Raw genomic sequence first — 27,848 nt, forward strand, 5'->3', positions numbered from 1 at the left:
ATCAGAATTCCCAGTGTGCAAATGCACACACACAAACATACCCAAAATTACAAATCAGTTTGTTTCCCTGTAGAATAAGAATGTAAATAATGATTGGCTGTGTGTAGTAACTTAAGGAGGCAACATGAGTGCTAGGCACTGGAGAGTTCATGTCCTATATAAAGGAGATACCTTAATGAAGTTCCAGTGAACTGTTATAGACTTGTTAATTAAAAAATACATTCGGAAATATGGAATTTTATGTAAATACACCCAACTTAAGAATATGCACAATTTATTCAATTTTTTAATGATTATGCAGGAAAAAATAGCAGGTTTTCTGGCTGAATTTGGTCACTGGTCTCCAATGTTCATTCTGCTAGTTCATGCCCTTAGATGTCTATGGAATTGTGTAAAGTCAAGATCTTTTTTTCCCTTCACAGATTCTGAAGTCGTTCTTTTTTTTTTTTCTTAAAGATACTTTTTTTGGTTAATTGATACCTTCAGTAAATTTTGTATTTTAGAGTACTGTTTCCTTTGTAAAATGGAGCTAGGACATAGAGCTTGCATATACCAAAAGCATATTGAACCTAGAGTGGTTGGCTTTTTTGAACCTCATCCAGATGCTTAGATCATTGTCAAAGATCTTCAATAAAAAAAAAAAAAAAATGCTTGATTTTTGAAACTTTCTGTAGCATTTACATGCATTTGTTAGTATGCTAAAATATTCATACATGTCATGTCTTACAGAGTTTATGTCTAAGTAAATGAATGGACAAAACAGTTTTGAGTTCAAGTGTAAGAATTCTCAGTTTGGATTGAGTCTCATTTGATTAAAAAAAACCCAGAAGAATACCAGTATTTAAAATGCAAGGTCATATTCAAACAGATATCCCTAACATAGTTTTTATTATTATTATTATTATTTTAAGTTTATTTATTTTGAGAGAGAAAACGAGAGAGCATGTGAGCAAGTGGGAGAGGGGCAGAGAGAAAGAGGGAGAGAGAGAGAGAGTCTCAAGCAGGATCTTTAGCATGGAGCCTCACGCGGGACTTAAACTCATGACTGTGAGATCATGATCTGAACTGATACCAAGAGTCAGATGCTCAGTGACTAGCTACCTAGGCACCCCATAGTTATTTTTTTTTAAAGCAAAATAAAGTATTACCTGTGATGTAAGAAAAAAGAGTGAAAGTGCAGAAGATAGGACTTAAGCAAATTAGAAAAACATTTTAGTAAATTGTTTAAGCTATATTATTTTTTAAGTAACCTTGTAAACTCAATATAGAGATAATTTTTTTAGTTGAGCATTTGGGAGATAACTAAATTATTTAAAGATTGGGAAAGTGAAATCTGTGTATCAAATACTTATTTGCCTGCATTAAAAAAATACATCATCAGGGCTACTTGAGGACAAAATTTTATCTAATAGTCTCCTATGTGTGTTGGGAAGACTTGAAAAATTACTCATTGTAAACTAAACTAGTTCATCAAACTTTTGGCTTTACAGGTGCCTGTTCAATATATAGGCCAGTGAGTTTCTTTCAGGGTTTGGTTTGCTGATACTTTTACCAACTAGCAAAGATAATTTGTAAATAGTGGTATGATCCACTCAGGACACAAGAATGACTTTAAAATTGGTGTGTATGTGTCTGTGTGTGCATGAGAATAGAATATAATCTCCAGTGTACACATATTTTTTGATTGGTGAACTGACCACCAATTATATTTTATCTTTCCCATTTTCAGATTTTTCATCTATTTCTAGTTCTCTGTTCAAAAAATGTTCAGGCATCCTAAAATGTGTAAAGTGAAAAAACAATGCATCAATTTTTTCAGTGTTTAGCATTCTCTTATCCCTGTCATAGTTAGGCATCAGTATGTCATGTTCTACGACACCAATATTCACAGAAACATTAACTTTTTTACTATATTCATTTTTATGTATGATTTTAAATCAAATCATATAATTGTAAAAATTATAACTCAAATCGCTGGTTGTTATTTCTATGAAGGGAATTATAGAGAAACAGATCTGTGTAAAGTAATAAACACATATTATAAATCATATGTCTTACAGGTAAAAACTAAACCCTAACTTTCCAATTATGTAGGTATGTGACACCACTATAAGTAATCTGAGGGATCTTGATTTTGTAGGAAAGATAATATATCTTGGAGCTGCTCTTTCCTGAAAGCTTTAATTACACTCCATGGCTCATTATAGGCATTAGTGGGTTTCTCAGAAGTTATGTCAGGTGAGGCATAGCACATGATCAGTCAGGTGGTTTTCTGCCATGGCTAAGTATTTATTAACTTAAATAGTTTCACTACATGCAGCATGAAAACTGGTACATTTTTCAATAACATCTAATAGACCAGATGGTTTGCGACAGATACTATGTTCCTTTAATTAGCTGCTAGTAGGGTTGAAAAAAATGCCCCATTAATGGGCTAATAGTGACTTACAATTTAAGGGAATTTCTTCTTTTTCCTTTGAGGAAGAATGGCTGCTAAAATTCACCAAGTTTAAACTACTCTGAAACAAATGATTCCCACTCAGGAAACTTGTTTGCAAACTCTGAGTCATGCAACACAGAGAAAAGGCAGGAGGGTGAGAGGAAGGGTATTTTCTTACCAGTTCTTAAATAAAAACAGTACTGTTTGTTTTTCTTTCGGTAAGGTTTTAATGAGGAAAAAATAGATTTGGTAAACATAATGGTGTTAAATAAGTATCAGAATAATTAATTACGGGAATTAGGATAATCTTGACCATGAGCTAGATCTCCTTCCCTGAAGCAGTTGAGGTTGTATTTGATGTGCAATCTGAAACGCATCATTTCCCATAGTCCTTTGCATTCATAACTTAAATTTTATATCGATCTGGTATTTAATTTAGTTTTAATTTTTTCAAATTTATTTATTGAGAGAGAGAGAGAGAGGGAGGGACAGAGGGAAAAGGAGAAAGAGAGAATCCCAAGTAGGTTTCATACTGTCAGCACAGAGCCCTATGTGGGGCTTGAACTCACAAACTGCAAGATCATAACCTGTGTGGAAATCAAGAATCTAATGCTCAACCAACTGAGCCATCCAGGGACTCCATTGTATTTATTTGTTAATTTCAAAATTCAAGGCATAGCAAAAGTATGATTTTCAGGGAGAAAAAAATAGTCACTGGTAAGATTTTATTATAGTTTGGGTCAATTTTGAGTGCTCTAAAATATACATTTTACTTCAGAAATATCAACAGAAAAACACCTACTGTTATAGTGTAATAATTTGAACACATTTCCTATTTGGGTTCTCCTAAAATGATCTTACTACATGAAAACATAAAGTAGATAGAAAAAAAAAAAACTTTAAAATTCTCGCTATAATAGTCAAATTCTATGTAAAGTGAAAATATAAAAAAAATTAAGGCCAATTATTTTGAACATAGCTCTACATAATCTCTCCAAATGGGGGAGCCTGGGTGGCTCAGTCAGTTAAGCATCCAACTTCCGCACAGGTCTTGATCTCAGGTTTTGTGGGTTTGAGCCCTGCGTCAGTCTCTGTGCTGACAGCTCAGAGCCTGGAGTCTCCTTCAGATTCTATGTCTTCCTCTCTCTCTGCCCTTCCCCGCTTATGTTCTCTCTCTCTCAAAAATAAATAAAACATTAAAGGAATTTTAAAAAAGTAATAATCTCTCCAAATGAGGGAAAAAAAAACTGACTATAACTTATCCATAAGTTAAAGAAACTTGGATGCTCCTTTGGCAAGAATAGAAGAAAGAGAGCCATTGTCATAAACCTGGAACAGATAGAGATGTGGCCCATGCATCCAGAATGTCTAAGGAAGGCCAAAGGAGCTCTAAGTTGGAAGAGAGGAAACCAGAGACTCCTTTTGTTCTGCAGTGACCACATGACTCAAGCTAGTTTGCTTCTCAGAAATTCTCACTTCCTCATCTGTAAAAACAAAGGCATTGGGTTAAATTATGTCTAGCTTCTTTCCAGATCAATTTTTTTTTTTTAATTAATGTTTACTTATTTTTGAGAAAGAGAGAGAGAAAGAGCATGAATGGGGTGGGGCAGAGACAGGGAGACACAGAATCTGAAGCTACTTCTAGGATCCGAGACATCAGCACAGAGCCTGATGTGGGACTCGAAGCCATCAACCATGAGATCATGACCTGACCGGAAGTAGGATGTTCAACCGACGGAGCTACCCAGGAGCCCTGAAAATTTGTGTTTTTTGACCTACATCACTTCATTTCCCCTACTTCCCAGTCCCTGGCAATCAGCATACTATTCTCTGTTTCTAAAGTCATTATTTTTTTTTAAAGACTCCATGTAGAACTGTTACCATATAGTCTTTTTTTTCTTTCTGGCTAATTTCACTTAGCATAATCTCCAGATTGACCCATTAATGGCAGGATTTCCTTTTTTACAAGTGAATAATATTTCTGTGTGTGTGTGTATGTGTGTGTGTGTGTTGTTTGAGACATTTTCCTTATCTGTTTATCCATTAAAGGATTTTTAGTTTGTTTCATATGTTGACAACTGTAAATAATATTTCAGTGAACGTGGGCATGCAAATATCTCTTTAAGATATGAGTTTTTTTTTAAATGTTTTATTTATTTCTAGGAGAGAGAGAGAGAGAGAGAGAGAGAGACAGCGAGACAGCGTGAGCAGGAGAGGGTCAGAGAGAGAGGGAGTCACGGACTGAAACAGGCTCCAGGCTCTGAGCTGGCAGTCAGCACAGAGCCCAACGCAGGGCTTGAACCCACGAACCGCGAGATCATGACCTAAGCGAAAGATGGACGCTTAACTGACTAAGCCACCCAGGCTCCCCTAAGATATGAGTTTTTAATTCCCTTGGATATATACTCAGTAGGAATGCTAGATCTTATGGTAGTTCAATTGTTTATTTTTTGAGGAATTACCATAATGTTTTCATAATGGCCGTAACATTTTACAATCCCACCAATAATTTACAAGGGTTTTCTTCTCTCCACATCCTCACCAACGTTTGTTATCTCTTGTCCTTTTGATAATAGCCATCCTAATAGGTGTAATGTGATCTCATTTGGTTTTGATTTCCATTTCCCTGATGATTAGTGATATTGTATACATTTTCATATATATTTTTGGCCATTTATATGTTGTCTTTGGAAAATTCTATTCAGAGCCTTTGCCCATTTTTTAATTGGATTGTTTGCTTTTTGCTATGGGCAAAAAGTTATGGGCATTATTTATATATTTTGGATTTAACTCATTAACAGATACATGGTTTGCAAATATTTTCTCTCATTCTGTAGATTGCCTTTTCAATTTACTGTTTCTTTTGATGTGCAGAAGCTCTTTAGTTTAATGTGGCTCCATTCTTTTATTTTAGCTTTTGTCGACTATCCTTTTGGTATCTTACCAAAACAATCACTGTCAAGACCAATGTCAAGGATCTTTTTCCTTATGTTTTCTTTTGGTTTTATGATTTCAAGTCTTATGTTCAAATCCTTAATCCATTTTGTGTTAAATTTTTGTGTGGCATGTAAGATAGAGGCTCACTTCATTCTTTGACATGTGTATGCCCAGTTTTCTAAGCACCATTTATTAAAGAGACTGTTCTTTCTTCATTGTGTGTTCTTGGCAACCTAGTCAAAAGTTACTTGGCCATACATGTAAAGGTTTATCTGGGCTCTGTGTCCTGCTTCCTGCTTCACTGCTCTCTGTGCCTGTTTTTATATCAGTGTCATACGGTTTTGATTACTCTTGCTTTGTAATATAGTTTGAAACGGGTATTGTGATGCCTCTGTCTTTGTTTTTGTTCCTCAAGATTGCTTTATCTATTTTAGGGACTTCTGTCCCAAAATTTTAAAATAATGTTTTTCTATTTTTGTGAAAATGCCATTGAAATTTTGATATAAATTTCATTAAATTCATAGATCACTTTAGATAGAATGGACATTTTCACCATATTAGCTCTTCTTATCCAAGAACACAGGATGTCTTTCCGTTTATTTGTATCTTTTATCAGTGTCTTACAGTTTTCAGTGTACAGGCCTTTCATCTTTTTGGTTAAATTTATTCCTAAGGATTTCATTGTTTTCAATGGTACTGTAAATGAGATTGCTTTCTTAATTTCTGTTTCAGATAATTTATTAATGTATAGAAGTGCAACACATTTCTTTTTTTTTCTTTAAAAATTTTTTAATTTATTTCTGAGAGAGAGAGAGAGAGAGAGAGAGTGAGCGCATGAGCAGCGGAGGGGCAGAGAGAGAGGGAGACACAGAATCCAAAGCAGGCTCCAGGCTCTGAGCTGTCAGCACAGAGCGCCATGCGGGGTTTGAACCCACGAACTGTGAGATCATTACCTGAGCCAAAGTCAGACGCTTAACTGACTGAGCCACCCAGGCGCCCCAAAATGCAACTCATTTCTGTATGTTGATTTTGTATCCTGTAAGTTTACTGAATTTTTTATTACATTGTAAAAGTTTTTTTTTTTTCTTTTTTTGTGGAGTCTTTAATGTTTTCTAGATATAAGATCATTTCATCTGCAAATAACAACAGTTTCCTTCTTTAATTCCAATTTGGATACCTTTTGCTGATTGCTCTAGCTAGGACTTCCTGGATCATGTTGAATAAGTGGGGTGAGTGAATATCCTTGTCTTATTCCTGATCTTAGAGAAAAAGCTTTCATGCTTTAACTTCAGGATGATATTAGCTATGGGTTTGTCATAAATGGACTTTATTATATTGTGGTATGTTCCTTCTATATCCAATTTATTGAGGATTTTTATCATGAAAGTATGTTGTATTTTGTCAGATGAAGTTTTACATCTACTGAGATGATCATGTGATTTTTATTTTTCATTTTTTTTGATGTGGTGTATCACACTTAATGATTTGTATTTGTTGAACTATCCTTGCATCACAGGGATAAGTCTCACTTTATCATTGTGAATGGTTCTTTTAATGTGCTGTTAAAAATCAGTTTGCCAGTATTTGGTTGAGAATTATTTCACCAATATTCATCTGAGATATTGCTTTGCAGTTTTCTTTTCTTATAGTGTCCTTCTGTCTTTGGTATCCAGACAATACTGGCCTTGTAAAATGAGTTTGGGAGTGTTCCCTTCTCTTTAATTGTTTGGAAAAGTTTGAGAAGGAGTGACATTAATTGTTCTTTAAATATTTGGTAGAATTCACCAGTGAAACCATCTGGTCCTGGGCTTTTCTATGACTCAAAGTTATTGATTACTGACTTCATGATCTAGTTTTGGTAGGTTGTGTGTTCTAGAATGTACTCATTTCTAGTGCAGGTTTTTTGATGCTTCTTCATTGTAATCCAGAATTTTCTCTGAGCTATTTTCTCTAGTTTGAGGTTATTTATTGCTTTGATTGTTTTTGTTGGGGAGATGAACATTGGGATCTCCTCCTAGTCCTCCATCTTACTGACATCCCCTCCTTATTCTTAATTTTCAGTGTACATTTCAGAATTCTGAAACTGGTTATTTGCAAGTCTTTTTTGAGTTGAAGGTTTTGCTTTTTGGAAGCATATAAATAAAAATCTTTCTATCATGTCTTATCTGCATTAACTGCATTGTAAAGTTAATTAAGCAAGAGCTGGGCATTTCAGAGGGATTAATGACTAACAGGGAGGAATGAATGGATCAAGGTAGAGCCAAGGACCATTAACATCCACTGGCCATTAATTCCCAGAAAATGCCCTGCATCAAAGTCATTATTGCTATTATGAACTGAAAATGGAAAAGAAATATAGGCATATAGATTTTTTTAAGGGTGATGCAGTTTTAATTGATATGTACGAGGCATTCATGGAGAACTTAATTTTTGTACATTAGCCAATCGCATTACTGGTCTCATCTCTTATGGTTCCATTTGGGTTATAATTAAGTGGTAACAATTGTAGACCTGGGTATTTCCTGGGAATTAATGAATGTCTGGGTGGAGTTAATTGCCTAAAATATAGTTTCAGACCATTAACCTCAGTTGGTCACTAATCTCTAGGAATTTATTTTAACTTAGGACATTTTTTGTGGTAAGAAGAAAAATGTATTCAATTATTTTAATATTAATCCTAGTGCATTTTTATTTTCTAGAAAGATATCCAATAATGGTAGGGATCTGAGGAATCTTTTTGTATGTCTATTTCAAAGTTTTTCATTTTGAGTATAAACGCTCAATGGGTGAATATACGTTTCATACTTATAGAGCTTATTTGATGACCTCATTGATTCTTGTCCTCATGGAAGTAATCTATTTTTTATACAGGTTAAACCTAGGAAAAGATTGCCTTTGTTATTAATTAGTGATCTATAAATAATATTTTTATTTAATACATATATATTGGCTTATTGGCCCTTATTTTTATTGTGACATATATTTCTTAATAAATTTTTTCTTTGTTTTTCTTTACGGTTATATTCTAATAATACCAATTTTTTTGTTTTTGTTACTGTGTTACTAAATAAGAATTCTAAGAGTACCACTTAAAATCCTCTTTTGTAAGGAAGATACAATATAAAGAAAGAGGCATAGAGATACNTTAAATAACGTAAATTTTAAAATGCTAATATTAAATTTGGTATGAAATTTAATATATGTATCTAAAAAGCAATAGCTAAATACCCTAAATAGGACTGATATTGAAGTTATTTTTTAGCATAAGTGAAATAATTGACATATTTGCAAATTTGTTGGGACTATATATAATTGTACATATATACAATGCATATGTATATATATATGTATATATATATAATGTTAATAATTTACCAGATTGTAAGATATATTTAGAAGTTTTGGATATGACAAAAATGNAAGAGAGGGAGAGAAAGGGTGTGTGGGGCATGTGTGTGTATGTATATATAACTAGACCTTATAAAAATAGCTTCCTGTAAGAAATTGTTTATGTATAACTGTGGTTTCTTTATTGTTGACTTATTTAACTAATTACTTTGCTTCTTAATTTACAAGTGTGGGTAAACCTAGATTTTAAGAAATAAGAATCAAGTAATTAGGATGTGTTTAACACCATACATTCATTAAAATAATTCAACACAGAAGTTAAAATTGAAGAAAGCTAGCAGACTTCTTAACGCCCAAAAAAATCAATAATTATATTTGGAATTAGCTTTTTTGTAGTATCTATTATAATAAATAACTACCCTATGTCATGAAATAATTGGTCACCTCTACTTTATACTAACAGCTTATTTCCTTGTATTTATTCTGTTATGTAATCTAGAAAGTGCTTTTATATACTGTAGCTCTTTCATACTAAAGAATATTATTCTGTTGTCAGTAAATGGCTAACTCAAATTTGAGAAATTAAATGACCTATTTATTTATTTAAAATTTTTTAAATGTCTTATTTATTTCTGATAGTGACAGCGTGAACAGGGAAGGGCCAGAGAGAGAGGGAGACACAGAATCTGAAACAGGCTCCAGGCTCTGAGCTAGGTGTCAGCCCAGAGCCCAACGCGGGGTTTGATCTCACAAACCACGAGATCATGACCTGAGCCAAAGTCAGACAACCGACTGAGGCTCCCAGGAGCCCCTAAATGACCTATTTAAAGTTCTAAAGTTAATAATTGGAGAGGTAAGCCTGAGGCATCAGTTTTCTTCTCCAAACCTGACACTTTTACCCTATACCTGAGTTTTACAGATGAAACATAATTTTAGTTACATTAGGATGCCTTCATATTTTGCTCATGGTTTAGCACTTCTGCACATACAGAGATAGCCACACTCTTTTCAATTACATTTAAATCAGTGCCTCTTATGAAATTAGTTATATTATTAAAATTAGGTAGTGAATTTTCTTTTAGGTAGAGCAATTGATACTAGGATGTATGGGATTAAATTTTTATGGAGTTTTAAATTTATTTAAATTTCTTTTAATATTGATTTTTGAGAGACAGAGTGAGAGTGGAGGAGGGGCAGAGAGAGGGAGACACAGAATCTAAAGCAGGCTTCAGACTCTGAGCTGTCAGCACAGAGCCCAGCGCAGGGCTCAAACTCACAAATTATGAGATCATGACCAAATTTGGATGCTGAACTGACTGAGCCACCCAGGTGCCCCTAAAGTTATTATCTTAAAATATATTTTAGGTTCATGACCGCAATATAATTAGTTTATAATAGATTTTTAAAAATTCAAGTAAAATTCTCTTTCCTTTGTTTTCAAACACTGCTGTGTTATATTTTGGTCTGTTATTTTGAAAATCCATTATTTAAAATCCAACATATTGCTCTTGTTTAGATATACACATTTCAGTGAAGATATAGATAATCTTGTTTACTGCTTTCTGCCTCCTAACCAATTTCTTATTTTACCTATATACATTTTATTATTTTTTCATAGGTTCATATTTGTTTTTATAATATCTATGTTTTTGATCACACAAAATTTATATTTGCTGCCTAATATTGAATCTCCAGTATATGACTGTCTCTGTTGATCAGAGCATGCCAAAAAAATTTTTTTAAGTAGCACTTCAAGAATCTGCTTGAAAATGTCTTTGTATGCAACATTTGTATACAACAAAGAATATTTGTCCTTGTGACAGGGAGAGTATTCAGGAATGCTGTGAAATGGAGACCAGGGTCAGAAATTATGTGTCGTTTGGAATGTCAAGTTTTGAATGTTCATTTTGCTAGAGTGACAGAGGAAATAAAGCGTCATATCTAAGTTTGTAAATTAGAAGATACCATAGAAACTGAAGAATGAATTTGCCAAAAAATAGTAACTTTCTAGACTATAATTTCAAAAGAAGAAAATTCAAGATGGTACATTAGTGAAAGACAGCTATCTAGTCCTCCATATGCTCTTAGAGAAATTTAAAAGTTCCACTGAAACTATTATCTACTTAGATAGTTTCAAAGTTTTTAAAGTAAATTCCATCTCTAACCTCTGTGATATAACTTCCTTTCTTTATGGTGCAAAAAGAAAAATAAAATTAATCAACATGTTGTTATACCTGTAAGAAGAACCTATGCCTTTAAGATGATGGGGATCCTGAGTCATAAAGGCCTTGACTTTGTGTTGCCCCTAAATTTGGTTCTGTGAAGTTAAATATTGATAAAATAAAATGAATCCTGGAATTACAATGATACCTTTTTATTGATTTAAAAAAAAAGTTGTTATGATAGATTCTCTATTCATATAGGACAGGTTCTAGATGTACTTGGAAATAACTGATTTTCCAACCTGTCATGTTCTAGGCTTAAAACAATGCATGCATTTGCATCTTTTCTTTTGCTTATGAACATTCAGCCCTTCTGACTTAATTATGGATCCAGCCTCATTGGGTGCCAGAGTACCCTGACACTTTTAAACTTTTAAACTTGACTATTTTACTTTTAAAAGGGAGGAAGATAGTATAGCAGCAGCTGTACGGGGAGAGCATGGGTAAATGAAGGATCAGAAGAAAATAGATTTATATTGACCCTAAGACAAAAAGAAATTTGGTACATTTCAAATAAAAAATAATATTAACTTTCAAAGGTACCACGTATTTCTAACATTTTATTTTTAGAAACTGTAGGAGAAGGAAATTTGGTTTAATGGAGGAGTTGAGAAATCATTTACTGAAGACTGGAAAGTTACTTTTTGACTGTTTCTTAACATAAAAAAAATGTAGGAGACTATTTGAAGCCCAAAGTTAATAAACAAGAAAATGTTTACTTGGAAATCTTGAATACTGTCAAACTAACTATATTTCTAGAATTTTTGGAGTACTTTTTATGTTTTACAGCACTATCCTATGTACAAATAAAATTGCTTATAGAAAATGTCTTTTGTATGCTATGCAGATTGTATAGAGTACATTATTAAAAAATTCGTTTTGAATTTGCATTGAAACTACCTTCCAAAACTGCCAGTAAATATAAAGCACTCTGTCTGGTAAAAAGTAGTATTTTTTTTTACTAATAAGAAACAGAGATGTGAAATTTCATATTAACTTTCCATATAGAATAGGAGGCAGGAATAGATAGTGTGGCCTTGAGAACATTGAAGTGAAACTAGTAAGAGGAATGAAAAGCAGAAGAAAGGAGAAACGTAAGAGATGCTATTAAACCGTTATTGCATCTGTTTTTTCTTATATGTTTGACAGTTTACCATGTGTCAGACATTGTGCTAGGAACTGGGGATATAATAGTGAATCAAGTATAGACTTCAACTGTTATGACAAAATAGGGCCTATAGGCTAATACAAATACACCTGTGAAATAGAAGTCAAATGAAGAAAACGATTATGCCCTTCATCTATGGGACACGTAGGAGAAGCCTTCACAAAGATGCTTTTGAAAATATTAAATAGAAGATTTAAGAGATGGAACTAGAAACTTTCTTGGGTTTAGGGATCTATAAGTAGTTCAGTATACTTAGAACATAATGATTTTAGAAATATACTAGAGGAGAGATGAGGGAAATGATAAGAGAAGAATGTGGAATGCAGATTGGAAAGTTCTTGTGACCATATAAAGGAGCATGGCTCAAAGCAGTGAGGAGACTTGGTCTTAAGTTGTTGAGTTAATTTTACATTGTAGAGCACTTTTCTTAAAGTTCTGTTGATGATTAGCTAACCTTAGATGAATTAAAAATAAAAGCATACATGAATGTTGAGAACAAACTGAGGGCTGATAGGGGCGGGGGAGAGGGAAAGGGGGGTGATGGACATGGAGGAGGGCACTTGTTGGGATGAGCACTGGGTGTTATATGGAAACCAACTTGACAATAAACTATTTTAAAAAAATAAAAACATACAACAGGTAAGAACTATGCAGAACTATTACTCTAGAGAATGTTTTTCCTTTATTCTGAAAAAGAGAAGTCTTAGCTATACTGATCCTTGAGGTTTATATAATTATGATTTTATTTAAATGAATAATAGAGTTAATTTCTGTTGGCTATAATGATCTGACAAGATGAATATTTTGATTTCTGATATAGGTAAATCGTTCCTGTAGGATAACGTTGATAATCCAAAGAAAGATAACCATCTTGTATTTTATTTCTGATTTAATAGACTTGAAGAAAAATATTCAATGGAAAGCTACTCATACTGTATGGCTCATACTGTATGGAGGGGCTTTATGGGGGCAGTAGAAGGGATTTGAGTCTTGATCTATAGGGTTGTTTTTGGTAAATGTCCTGCTTATTTAGACTTAGCCTTACTTTAACCTTAACTTGTCATCTATGAGCAAAAGGGAAAAAAAAACAAACAAACAAGAATAAGATCCCAGGAAAAGACAAGTCATGTTGAGTTATTAGTGTGATATTCATCACTAGTCACATTTAACATTCAGGAAAATACCTTTAATTATGAGTATCAGATCCATTTTTGGGATATAAGAAAGAATGATCATTTGTGCCAATTCTAACTCTTTCCGTTACACCTAATAATTATTCTTGTCAACTTTTAATGCATTTATCTTTTCTTTAGCTTTAGAGAACTTAATATGGGGGGGCAAGATCCAGTCATCTATTATGAAAGCCAAAGTGGGGAGTTATTCTCTCTTTCTATCTCTGACCTACGTGTGACCATTTAGGTACTACTCAAGACTTAGATTTGGGAGAGTAACACAAATGCGAAGGTTCAGTAAAGATTTTTCAAGTATTTGCAGTGAATTCAAGAGTTCAGGGATGAGAGCAGTGAATGTCTCTTCACAAGTTGGTGCCCAGTGTCCATTATGATAGTAGGGGAATTATATACAGAGTATTTCTGTGGTGGGAATTTGTATAAGCGTTACCTTCTTCACATCTTGTTGGAGCTTACTATTGCAAACTTTCTGACCAAATAGTTATTTGGTCAACTCTCATAAATCATTATCTGTTCAAGTTAGCTGGAGTCAGTTTCTCTCCTTTGTAATGTAGATTCTGATTTGTGCAGTTTGCTAGTGTGATTTGAAATAGACTATAAATTATTTCAGTTAGACTATAAACTCTTCCCAAGCCTGAATGATCAAGTGACTAGATCAGATTTGTGACTTCTAAAAATCACATGGACAACAGTATGGATGAAACAGTAGCAGTGAAAGCTTCAGGGATGAGTATAATTAAAAGACTATTATAATTGTTCAGATGAGAGAGAAAGAATCTTAACTCATAAATGGCAGTGAAGATTAGCAGGAAATTAGCAAGAGAGTTATGGATTCAAGACCTATAGGGCTTATTTCAGACTTACAAAGTAAGTACAAAATGTTTGGGGGACTTCTAGTTGTCCTCCTTTTAATGCACAGGTAAAAGGAAAGATCTCAGTGAGGAAACTGAATAAAAAATGAAAACAAGTAGAAGGAAAAGCAAAGTAGAAGTAAAAAAATAAATAAATAAAAGGAGTTTCATGAAAAGAGCAATTCAAGTGTCTAATAATACAAATAAATCAACATTAAATGAAAATTAGAAGTTAACTGTAGGGTTTGGCAGGTTGGAGGTTTTCAGTGAACTAAGAGCATGAAGGTAAAATGGCAGAGTTAGAAACCACATATCAGACAGAGGATTGATTTGGAAGTGAGCAACCTAACAAAATGAATGCAGATTCCTTTTCTGATTAACTCTACCAAAAGCCTAAGATAGTAATTTAAAATAAAAGAATCAATTGCTTAGAGACACAACATGCGGAAAACTTAAGGAAGCTAGAAAGTAAGTTGAGCAAAGTCATGATTTGAGACAAATTATTTCTCTGAATCATACCTAGTTTTCTCATCAGTAAAACTGGAGTAACAGCCACATCCCACGGTGTCTGTTAAGATACAGATAATGTAGGTAAGCTTGGTGCTTGATATTTAAGGTGCTCCTCTTTTATGCTACCATAGTAATTGATGTTTCCTATTTCTCTAGTTCCTCCTTTAACTCTGATCTTTTGATGGCATGTAATATGGATTATATTCACATTTGTATTCCCAGCCCATGGAGTATTGCTCTCACATAAAGATTCTCAAGATACCTTTGTTGACTAAAAAAAAAAAAAAAATGAATGAATGGATGCCTAAGCTGGTGAGAATGTAGTAAATATTAGTTTCTTCTTCTTCAAAGTGTTTCAGCTCTGTAGAAAAAAAGTTTGCCAAAATCAATTATACATTCCAATAAGGATTTTAAAATGTTTTTTCCATGACATAAAGCATGACATTTATTTTTCATGTATTATAACCTTAAGGGAAATAGCAATGGGAGGCAATATTTGGTAAATAGAAATATGACAATATATAATTAGGATATGCTTTATATTATTGAATTATAGCTTTAAACAGAATGCTTAATGATGTTATAATCCTTTCGTTCCCTCTCCCCAGTCAAAGCAAAGGAATATTTATGGTACACTACTGTCTTTGTAGAATGAGAGAATTATAAGATATATCAAGAGATCATCTGGGGTGCCTGGGTGGCTCAGTTGGTTAAGCGTCCAGCTTCAGCTCAGGTCATGATCTTGAGCCCTGCATTGGGCTCTGTGCCTGGACAGCCAGCTCAGAGCCTGGAGCCTGTTTTAGATTCTGTGTCTCCCTCTCTCACTTACCCTCTCCTGCACACTGTCTCTCTCTTCTCTCTCTCTCCCTCTCTCTCTCTCTGTCAGAAATAAATAAAAAACATTAAAAAAACTTAAAAGAGATCATCTAATTTAGTAATTACTCCCAGTTCCATGCTGTTTTTTATTTTAATAAAATGCTAGTAATTTTTACGAATATATATAATAATGAAAATATTAGAACGAAAACAATGTGGAAAGTCAAAGTTGGGAATTATTCCTTCTCACTACTGCTGTTTAAAATTCTAGTATTTAAAAAAAATTAGTTGAATATAGTATAACCTAAAAAGTGAATTGTAAATTCATTATATTCTAGCTTATTTCTAACTGTAAAACTAAAAAATAAAATCAATAATGAAAACAAAATAGTAAAACCAATAAAATGTAAAATGAACATCATTACCTTAAAGCAATAGTGTTATTTTTCTGAAACTAAATTCCTGCTGACAGTGTAACTATGGTCCTAATTCTTATATGCACAGAGTCTTTACAGTTCCCCGTTTATGCTGCCCTAAAATGACTCCATACTTCCATCACTTTCTCCATCTAAAATGCTTCACATATTTCATAATAATCAGCTTCACTGTCATTTAACTTTTACTTAGTGCTAATTCATCCATGTCTTAAATCTCTCAGTTTTCTTTACTCATTAGCCCATGGCAGTAAATCAAGTACTATATGGTGACAGTGTGAGTGTGATATAAACTCAGTCCCTGAAGTATGGGGCACAACTTGAACCAAATTCAGATTATCTTGAAAACAAAAGCAACTACAAAATTACTCATCGAAAAACTCAGAATCTCCTGTTTGAGAAGTATTAATATATCATATCTTGGGTAACTTGTGTAATATCCATGGCAACCATAAGATTGTACTTAATTTCGGGGCAGCTGGGTGGCTGAGTTGGTTAAGCATCTGACTTGGCCTCAGGTCATGATCTATCTCACGCTTTGTGGCATTGGGCCTGGGGTTGAGCTCTGTGCTGATAGCTCAGAACCTGGAGTCTGCTTTGGTTTCTGTGTCTCCCTTTCTTTCTGCTCATCCCCTGCACGTACTCTTTCTCTCTCAAAACATGAATAAACATTTTTTAAAAAGTACTTAATTTCAATAAAATCTTACATCAAAATTTACCCATTTTTATGTTGGATGTTTTAGCTGTGCACATTTTATGGTTTTGCTATCCCTCATTCTACCTTCATTTTTTTCACATTATATGCCATTGGTTACTTTAATGTTCTTAAGGTCTTACTTTCAGCCTCTTATTTATTCCTCCTGTATTTTGTTTGCATATTTTCCTTTTTCTCACCATTCCCTTAAGGTTTTCAGACTTCCGGTCTGTCTGTCATGCAGTTTTAAGGACCAGTCTTAACTGGAAAAGTGGGTGTGCTACTGACCTTTTAGAACACACCATGTGCTTTTAAAATAAAACTCATTTTAGCTTTTTATGGTTAGTCTGTTTTTAGTCTCACTGAGAACTCCTGATATACTCATATCGGAGTACTTAAAATCCCTTTGCTTTCTTTACTTACTACTGTCTTTTTTTTTTTTTTTTGTGGATAGTTCCTTCTTATAATTCACTCAGTAAGTGTTCAATCTTTTCTTGTGCATTAAACACAGAGGGGACATTATGCCTGCTATAAAGTCATACCTTCCAAGAGTTTATAGTTCTAGTTGGGAATGCAGACAAGTAAAACAAATAACTTGAGGTTACTGTTATTTATTGTAGAGGCATGGTGGTGCAGAGCATGTAGGGACTAGTTTTACCTCTGTAAGGAATTGGAGGTGGAGATTTTCAGAGAGGACTTCCTAGACGAGATGATGTTGGAACTGATAGAATCAAAGAAAAAATTATAGGAATTGGAGATTTTCTGGAATGTTAGTGTCTAGAAACAGAGTCTTGATGCTACCAAAGTCTTCTCTGTTTCAATTTTGCTATTTTCTGGCTCATCTTCATTCTCTCTGGCTTTTCCATAATGAAATCATATCCTTAAAGCTTCCCTATTTGTTCCAGGGGGGAGATACTGGAGTTGCACTTCAGAAATATGCTTATTTCTGTCATTGTGACCACGGAGAGTGGACACTGGTTATTCAGTCCAATTTAGTCGTGTTTGGGGAGTTTTGGGTTTAAGGAGCCCTGGGAAAAGAGTGGCTAGCATACCATTCCAGGTGGCAGGGACAGCATGTGAAATAAATGGATACTGGGAGGAGGGAAAATGAAGTTTAAAAATATCAAACAGTTTAGTGTGACCAGATTGCATGAAGTGTGTGTAAGATATGAGTGGGACAGAGACAGAGATGAAGCTGGGAATAGTAAGGTAGTCTTAATCTGGTAAAGGCCTTTGAAGCAAAATAACCCAGTTTTCTTTTGTCCTCTAGGTGGAGACACTGAGTTTTTTTTCCCAATTCAAATACATATATATGTATAATAATAATATATATTTATATAAATATAATATATAATAAATATATAATATATTAACTATATTATATATAAATATAAAAATATATGATAAATATAAATACATATATTTATTATTATTTTATGCTACATGATTTTAAACACCTGTTTACTTTTTTAAATGATTTTCCATGAAAAGCCAGCAAAGGAGTGGGGGCTGAAGAAATAGAGCAAAAAATTAACTTTTCTCATTAAGAGACTTAGTAACTTCAAAATATCAATGCTTTCTGATAATCCTAAATTTGCCTTGTTTGAATATTATATATTTTACGGACTCCATTACACATATGAAAAGAAAACCTATACAGAGATGGGAGAAATATTAGAAACTTGGATTATGCAAGGAAAGGCTGTTACTGTACTATTCACAAACAAATGTTGCTTTGAGTTTAGGACATGCTAGTTTCAATTACGTTTCATTTCTGTGCCTTTATTGGAGCGAAATGAATTTTACACAAAACTTCATGTGGAAGTCCAGAATATTTAGGACCCTGAATTTTTTTTATACTTTTCTAAATTGAATTATAGTACACACAGAAAGATGCACAAATCATCTGTGTGCAGGCTGATATAGTTTCACAAACTTGGCAAATCTGTATAACTAGCACCCAGATCAAGAAATAACAGCATTAATACTATGCCAAGACCAACTCCAGTATTTAAGAAGCACAATGGCAAGATGAGACTCTGTGCTTTTGAAATTAGGAGCAGATATAAAAGACCAGAGGCTTTGTAGGAGTCCATGAAGAGGAGATGAGGGTCTGAGTTAGGACATTATCTTTAGACAAAGAGGAGAGAAAACATTTAGTGTCTGAAGTATAGATAATTTTCTATGGGGGGATATGGAAAAATGTGGAGAATAGGCCATTGGACCTGAAAGCATTTTGGTTGAAGAACTTGATTTTCTAGATATAAGCACATATGAAATTTAGGATATATCTTTAGCACTCGTGAGGTTTTAAAGAAACTTAATGTAAAAAAAAAAAAAAACCCTCAGCCCGAGATTTAGGAAAATACACTCAGAAGAATCTTTGTTCAGATAAGGAATATTCTAACAAGGGAACTTTGTTAGAAATTTAATGAGGATCACATCTGATAGATGTGAATTAATCTCTAAAATATCATCAGTGGTCCTTATTAATTCTGATTGTGCTTAACTTAATTATCTTTTTAATTTTCCTCCTGCAAAAATTATGAGTACAGAGAACATCATGTCAGTCATCTGTTCCAGTTAATTTCACAGGAAGATGGGGATGAATGCTCAGCAGATGGTACAACCTTTGCTTGGAGAATGGTGTGGGTTAAGTAGTCACTCTGTGGGTACCTGTCTCTTTGTTTTAGGTTCACAGAGAGCACTCAAGTGATTGACCCCAGTCACTCACCCTGTCCTGTTCACCTACATATAAGGCAGAATGGTATAGTGAATATTAGACTAGGGAGTAGAAGATACTCATTCTATACCTGACTGATCCTCGCTATCTGATCTTAAGCCTCTATGTTCTGAAAAGATATCAACAAGGAAACTGAGTTAAATGTCTTCCTTCCCCCTAGCTACAATCATATTTCAGGGTTTCTTTTAAGGTCGATTTGCCTTGTATGATCATCAAAATGTTATAAACCTTTTGGAGTTACAGTGTTTTCATCTGTAAAATAATGAAACTTACTTCAGGATATTGGTAAGCATCGAAGAAGATTAAGGACTTTAAAATAATTTAATTCTAAAATGCTTTTAGAATTTTAGCATTTCTAAAATTTCTTGAGAAAGCCTAAGAAAGTTGTGGATTTATTTCTGCAGATGTTAGCACACTAGAATGCTTGGTGGGATTTTTGGTTTGTTCGTTTGGTTTTGGTTATGTTTTTAAATTTAGCTCAGGCTGTGTATAGCCATTTCCAAGTGAAATACATCTTACTCATGAATATGTTTGAGTTGAAAGCTTGGAGTAGTCACTGTCAACACTTTAAAATGAACTCTAAATGCTCAAAGAACTGTTCTAAACCTAAGAGTAAATCACCAGACTGTTTATTGAGAAGTGTACTGTGTACTATTCTCTTGTTAAGTTTGTATTTTGGGTTAAAAAGGCTTGATTGATGCTTACCATCCCCAAGCCTGTTGTATAGAGAAGACTTACAAAATAATGACTAAATACCTACGTACAATTTACCAGTGTTTACTCTTTTAAACACATCTGAATCTGGAAATATTTTAATGGAAATGCTATTTTTCTACTTTAAATGCTTCATGGCTTCAATAATTTGCAGCAACTGTTTGTGGGGACTTCATCTTTGGGAAATATCACAGTGAATACTTTCTTTCGTGACATGCTGCTGACGTAATTTTCCAAAAGACTTGGGAAAGAAATGGGTCTTGATGTTCTCCTCAGTATCAAATATTATCACTTTTGATCTCGCTGCAGCTTTGCATAGTACATTACTATTTTAGAGGTGAATAGATTGGGGCCCAAACTGGGTAGGTTTTTCATCGGTCACACACTTGATACTGGAAGAACTGGAATTTGATTCAAGGGTCAGTGCCTTCTTTTGAAGTTTCTCTTTTGTCCTCTTTGGCAGAGACAGAATGAGTCTATCTAGAACATCTCTGTGCTGAATTTAAAAAGTATCCCTCTTTCCTTGAGTTTTCTATGTTAGAGCTCCTAATTTGTATGGTATAAAATTTGCACATAATGATTTTCATTATCAAATAATGAACAATCTGTACCTTTACAATGTCTTATGTATTAATTCATTAAAATCTGCTTTCAAAAAGAATTTATATGCATGTTGTATATGTATACATACAAATGTGTGTAACATATAACTTATAGATCTATAATTTATAAAATATATATAACTGATAAATATAACATATATAACAAGTTTTATATGTATGTAATTTGTTGACCTGACTTTCGTGTAACATAATGTGATAAATATAATAGAGAAGGTATATATGTGATACAACACATATAATGTACATGCACGTAAGAGCGTATGCATACATATAAAATTAGGAAAGTTTTTACGATATACATCATAATAAATTTTCCTCAGGAATGCAAATTTTTTAAGCCCTCAAAAGTTGAGAGGGGAATTACACTTATGTATATTTAAGAGGTGTTTTAGAAAACTTGGCTACAACTGTATATTCTTTCAAGCAAATACCACATTGTTATTAGTTGCTAACTGCATAATCATAAGATTATAAGTAAGAAGTCATTTCTTTTTAAAAGCCTCCAAATAAACTTAAATATTATAGTCAAATATAGCAGTAAAACTAGTAACGGCATACTACAGGATATTCAAGGCATATGCCATAACTGTACAGGGTGTCAGTGATGCCAAGAGCACATATGGCTTGCTTGCTTGCTTCTCTGCGGTGTCTCCCTGATATTGGCACAGCAACAGCACACTACAAGTCAATTCACAGACAGTATTTACATACATACTTCGTGACACATGTGCGTTATGTAATGAGGTACTATCTTTAAAGGTTATGATAAGTATAGCACAGCTCTTAGTTCTTATTTTAAGACACATGGAGAATATTTATGCAGTTATCTTTAAAGGTTTCTCATTTTTCTTTAAACACATTCCGAACTGTCCTCCTTGGCTGAGAAAGCCCTGCACAATATAGTATTTCCTTACTTTTCTTTTCTTTTGCTACTTTTCCCTGTATTCCAGCTACACCAGCCTCCTTTCGGTTCTTCCAATGTGCCAAGCTTTTTACATACCGTGTCTTCCCAGTAAAGTGCACTTGTTGGTATGCCTATATTAATAAGGCCTAATTTCACATGCCTTAGGAGTCTTTGCTTTACATAGATATTCAATGAAATGTCATATTTTATTGAATAGATGAAGCACATTATTTTTCCTACATTATTAGAAGGTATTTTAAATGTGTTATCTTCCTTTGATGTGGTCCACTTGTCTACAGGCAGGTTGAAAATAAGGTCTTCACCTAAGTAATAATTAGTGTCCACAAAACTTAAAAGTGAGAATTTAATAGTGCTTTTATTTAATTGAGATGCCTAGGGGTGCCTGGGTGGCTCAGCTGGTTAAGCGTCCAACTTCGGCTCAGCTCACGATCTCACAGTTTGTGGGTTTGAGCCCCGCGTTGGGCTCTGTGCTGACAGCCAGCTCAGAGCCTGGAGCCTGTTTCAGATTCTGTGTCTCCCAACCCTCCGCTGCTCATGCTCGCTCTCTCTCTCTCTCAGAAATAAAGCATTAAAAAAATTTAATTGAGAAGCCTAAATATGTAGAAATACTTCTACAAATTTTCTTTGCTTGTAAACATGACAGGAAAAAAAATAGAATATCCCCACATACATGAGGGAATGACTTTCTAATAACACATGAAACTTCTTTGGAGATTTGTTCTGTGACACCATGACCTGCTGTTAGGCAGAAATCATCCTAAAGTCCTCTCTTAAATGACATTCAGTTTCATCAAGGCTTCTGTATGTGCTACTTCTTTCTATTCTAATCTTTCACCAATTCTAGAGTTTATAGTCTCCACAGAACATATCCCAGAGGAATTTTGAATGTATTTTCAAATTTGAGCCAAAAGGGCAGAAGCAGAATCGTAAAGATGTGAGTAGAGCTTCCAGTTCAGACTCTATTACAGAGTCAGCCACATGCTTTCTAAACATGGTAGGCCTGAGTCAAGTTTCCTTGTCACTAAAACAGGGATATTAATGGAATCCTCAACATAAGGGAGATATAAGAATTAAATGAGTTAATGGCTCTTAAGCATAGTACTTGGTACACAGTAACTACTCAGTGTTGGATGCTATTGTTTTAAAAAAAAGTTGCTTTTCTTAACTTGCAACTACGGCATTTTTAAGGAGAAAAGAGGCTATCTTTTGGAGTGTAGTTTTATTGGTATATTTAATGGGTAAGAGGGATAGGATTCCCTGGTTATAGTCTTGGTGGCTAAGGTAGGAAAGAGGTAGCTCTTGGAGATTATAAGGATTTGGGGGGTTGAGGAAGGAACCAAGGGAGTGAAAGGGAATCTAGCAACATGCCAAGAAAATAAGTCTTTCCTAGAAAATACTCCTTTATAATAAAAATAGCTAAGAGACTTTAAGAATAGGGATCCCTGGTATTTAGGTTATTTGATGTAATGTAGGACTCCTGATTTAAATTTTAATGAAGTTGGCCATATATAAAGCTTTGAATGTATGTCATTTGGTGGAATAAAGAGATTGAGGTAGTGCCCAGCTGGACAATCATGATACAGAAAGAAAGAAAGGGACAAACAAACAAACAAAAAAAACCAAGCAAAAAAAGCCCCACAACAATGCTGAAGGTGAAATTTAATTTAAGATAGAGAATGCAGAAGAAATGGGAACTCACTGAAGAAGTGAACAGTGTCACCATTCCCATCCCCAAATTAATCTTCGAAGGTTTTGGGAGAGAGGTAGGATTTCTGACAATATTTGATATGGAAGTGTATCTGTCAGTTTCTACTTATCTTTTGGAAAACTAGTGACCTAATCCACCTGGAGGTCTTAATGGTATTCAGTTTATAACATTATTAGTAAGAGAGGTGATAGACTTGAGGAAGATCCAAAGACAGGATATGCAAAATAGTCAGACTCTATTGGAACTGGTACCTGCAGACCTCAAGACACTAGGACTCTAAAACTTTCAGGGGAATAGGATCCTGGAGCTGTTGGGAGTAGAAGCTGGTACTCATATGTGGAATTTAAGATACAAAACAGATGACATAAGGGAAGGGAAGCAAAAATAATATAAAAAATAGTATAGAAAACAAAATGAGGGTTGCTAGTGGGTTTGTGGGTTTTCATGGACTAAATGGACAAGGGGCATTAAGGAAGACACTTACTGAGGTGAGCAATGATGTTATATGTAGGGGATGGATCACTAAATTCTAGTCCTGAAATCAGTATTGCACTGTATGCTAACTAACTTGGGTGCAAAAAAAAAAAAAGTTAATACTTTATTTGTTTCCCTCTCTCTCTCTCTCGCGCACACACACACACACACACACACGTGCACACACACTCTCATGGTATCTCTGCTTTTCTCTGTGTAAATTCTGTCTTTACCATCTAGCTACTTTTTTTCACCCTTATTTTATATTCATAACTTTTCCTTACACTTACTTGTGAAACTCTTAAATGTTTTCAACTTCTTTTTCTAGTCTTTTCTTTGGAATTTCCTAGTTCAAGTGTTTGAGAGAGAGAATCTTATTGTACAGATTCACACTTCAAAGCCAGGCCTGTAACTGGACATTTTTGTGTCTGAATTCTACCTGCAAAGTAATTGAGGACAGACTGGCACAGAAAACATGTCTGGTGAAAACTCCAGAATTACTCTTACACTTTCAAATATTAACTTTTTCTACTGTATCAATTTCATTAAATTAGACTTTCTGAAAATGGGGTATATTTACTTGTCTTTGGACTTATTTTTCTGGCCCATACAGTAGTTCAGAATAATAAATTGAATGCACATGGGTTGGTTGGAGGTCTGTGTCCTTGATGGAAGTTAGTAGACTTGGTTGAAGCTTTCTAATAAAGAATATTCTTGTAAGACCAAACAAATGACACAACTCAGTAAGATTATTCCTAGGATGAAAGCTAAAAATAATCAGGTAAACATCTGAACACTTCACAGTTCTTTCTTTTCATGCATTTCGAGAGAGACACCAGAGAATCATTATCTGTTTCCTGTCCTCCAAACAGAGCCCACATATTGAAAAACTGAGTGACAAGCAATCTGGCCTATCCATATGACCATATTGTTTTCATCTGCTAATTAGCCTAGTCCTCACTGTGCTGATGAGGAAACAGATGCATGAAGCAGCGAATTACCTTCATCTTGCCTCTGAACAACAACAAAAAAAGACCCAGCATTTAATTGTCTCATTTGAACTTGGGCGATTCAAAAGCAGTAAAGTGGAAATATTCAAGAAGGGAACACTGCTTTTAAAAACATGTTTTCTTTTCATTTAAAAGTCACCACAGAATGCAGATTTGAATTATAGGAATTTGGCAACTTTAGTTGGAAATGACTGCTTCTTATTAAAGACGTATAGCCAGTTGGTTCATTAATTGACATGTGGATAAATAGAGATAAATGTAAAATGTTTGTGGTCCTGAGGGTGTACTGCACGTTTATCTTCCATGCCTCGTTCTCAGTCAAATTAATTGTAACGGTTCCTTTTGGATTCTTTATCTGATTACACTGGAGGTGTAATTTTGCATAGCTATCAAAGTGGTAGAAGTGTAGCGAGGAAAGCATGTGCCAGAGAGGAGCTAATGAGAACCAATCAAACTGCCTGACAGAGAGACACAATCTTCCAGCTTTGGTTTTTGCCTTCCAGTTACAACTTTGTATTGCCCTGTCACTTTATTCATATCTCTGTGGTTTATGGACAAAGTTTTGAGTATTTACAACTTTTGGCTAAGATTTATGGTATATTCTTAAGTTGATAAACAGTTTACAATGTGTTTTACACAGATCATCTCATTTAATCTTTATATTACATTATAGTAGTGGTGTCATTACTAAACACCTTATAGGTGAGGAAACTGAGGCTTAAGGGTTTAGAACACATAGGAATCACTGTTCCAAAAGCCATTCTGAAAGCACAAGCAGAAGCAGGGAAATGGTTAGATAGAATCCTCATAATTGAAGGTAGGCCTCTGAAGTGGTCATCTTTAGGTTTTGTTTTGTGAAGAAGTCATTCTCTGAGAGTTATTTTATGGACCTATGGAAGTCTTCAAGGGCTTTACTTAAAATAATGTTTGAAGCTCTGTGCGTCGTAGATAGGAAAAAAAAATTATAGTTCCTAGTTGCATATTTATAAAACTTGCTAATTTGTGTTAGTACATAAGTGAGGAAAGTAGCGTTTTATTCTTCACAAAGTCTTAGGCCTTTTGCATCATTTTTCTTGGGTTCTCAGATGTTCAGTAGGGTCTTTGGGGAAGAACTCAGATATGCAAATTAAACAAATATACTGTGGGATGCTTCTTAGCACTCTTTAGAGAAACTTACATGTTTTCATTTTAAGGAAGTGCGATGTGAAGAAATAGGCAACCAATACAAACTATTGTATTAAACAGGGCAGAGGAGAATGATAATAGTATTTATAATCAGGATTTATACATTTTAGAGTCTTTGAAGTGCCCATATCACATGTTTATAAAATACTGCTATCCAACATTAATTTCACAAATTCTTTTTGGGTACTTCCTATCTGCCAGGTCATAAAATGTGGAGCAAAGTAAATATGAGCCCTAACTCAAAGTTTTCAATCTGGTAGGAAGACATTATATTAATTCATCTCACTAAATATTATGGTTCACAACTTCAGCTAAGTGCAAAAAGAAAAGTACAATGAGAGACATTAATAGTGTGTACACATCTGTGGTGTGTGTGTGTGTGTGTGTGTATGTTTGAGAAAGGGGTAGCTTGTTTTAATTTACGAACTGAATAATTTTCTAAATATCACTAACAAAGTAATATTTAACCTGAAATCTGGAGTAGGGAAATAATAATTATTATGTGTATACAGTCTGATTTATGTTTTAAAAGTCCTTCTGGCTGCCTTATTGAAAATGGATTGGAAAAAGACACGATAACCCATGTAGTAGTTCATGCCGGAGATGAACACTATCAGACTAAGTAGAGGTAAGGAAGAAACTAGTAAGAAATGGAGAAATTAAAAAGCTAGCTAGGATGTATAATTGATAATACATGTCTTATTTTATTCATTTAATTAAGACAAAACTCCAATAGCTTTTTTGTTCTGAAAACAACACTAATTCATAAAACTCAAAAGCAAGTTTCTTATTATACCTTTTTTGCATCATGTTAATTCATTCATAAATAAAACTTGATCGTGTATTTTAGTGTTACTATGTTATTTGCAATATAATTCCTACTTCCTTTTTGTGAGCTCAGAGAGCATGACAGCTACAGAAACAGGTAATAATACAGTTATGTAACTCAAGTAATAGAGTTTTTCAAGTGGCATTATAGAAGTGCTTAACCTAACTTAATTATTCAGGGAAGGCTTTGAGGAGGGGTGGCACTAGAAATGAGCATTTGATCAGCAAATGAGACATTCCTAAAAGAGGGAAAATGAGAACAAAGACAAAGTGTGAAATTTCATAGAATATTTAGAGGCTTTAACACAGATTTTACAGAGTATAAGGGCATGGGTGGCAGGACTGGCTACTTAATTTACAAGGCTCAATGGAAGAAAATGCACAGGTTCTTCTTCAAAAATTCACAGTTTTGGGGCACCTGGATGGCTTGAAGTCGGTTAAGCTTGGTTCAGGTCATGATCTCACGGTTTGTGAGTTCGAGCCCCACATCAGGCTCTGTGCTGACAGCTAGCTCAGAGAGTAGAACCTGCTTCAGATTCTGTATCTCCCTCTCTCTCTGAACCGCCCCCCCCACCTCTCTCTCTCTCTCTCTCTCAGAAATAAATAAAAAGACAATAAAAAATATCACAATTTCAAAATGGTGATAGTAGACCAGCAGAAAAGCATGGGGCCCATCTAAACAAGTGACCTTTATGTGACTTCATTGGTTGCATGTCCATGAAGCTGGCAAATGGGAGGTGCCAGAGGAAAGTTAGGGATGTGAGTGACAAAGAAGAAACAAGAATTAAGAAGATTCTCAAACCTTGTAGTTTAAGAGTTTGGGGGATGTTGATGCTACCAACAGAAATAGACACTATAATTTGTATTTCCCTGATGAGGAAGGATGCTGAACATCGTTTCATGTGTCTNGTCAAGGAATGGTTTATATTTTATCAAGTTGAATTTAAGGTGTCTGTGGAAAATTCTATCAAAAATACCTTGCTGGGGTACCTGGGTGGCTTGGTTGGTTGAAAGTACAGTTTCAGCTC

This window comes from Crocuta crocuta, unplaced genomic scaffold, assembly GCF_008692635.1.
Source record: "Crocuta crocuta isolate KB4526 unplaced genomic scaffold, BGI_CrCroc_1.0 scaffold160, whole genome shotgun sequence".
Lineage (NCBI taxonomy): Eukaryota > Metazoa > Chordata > Mammalia > Carnivora > Hyaenidae > Crocuta > Crocuta crocuta.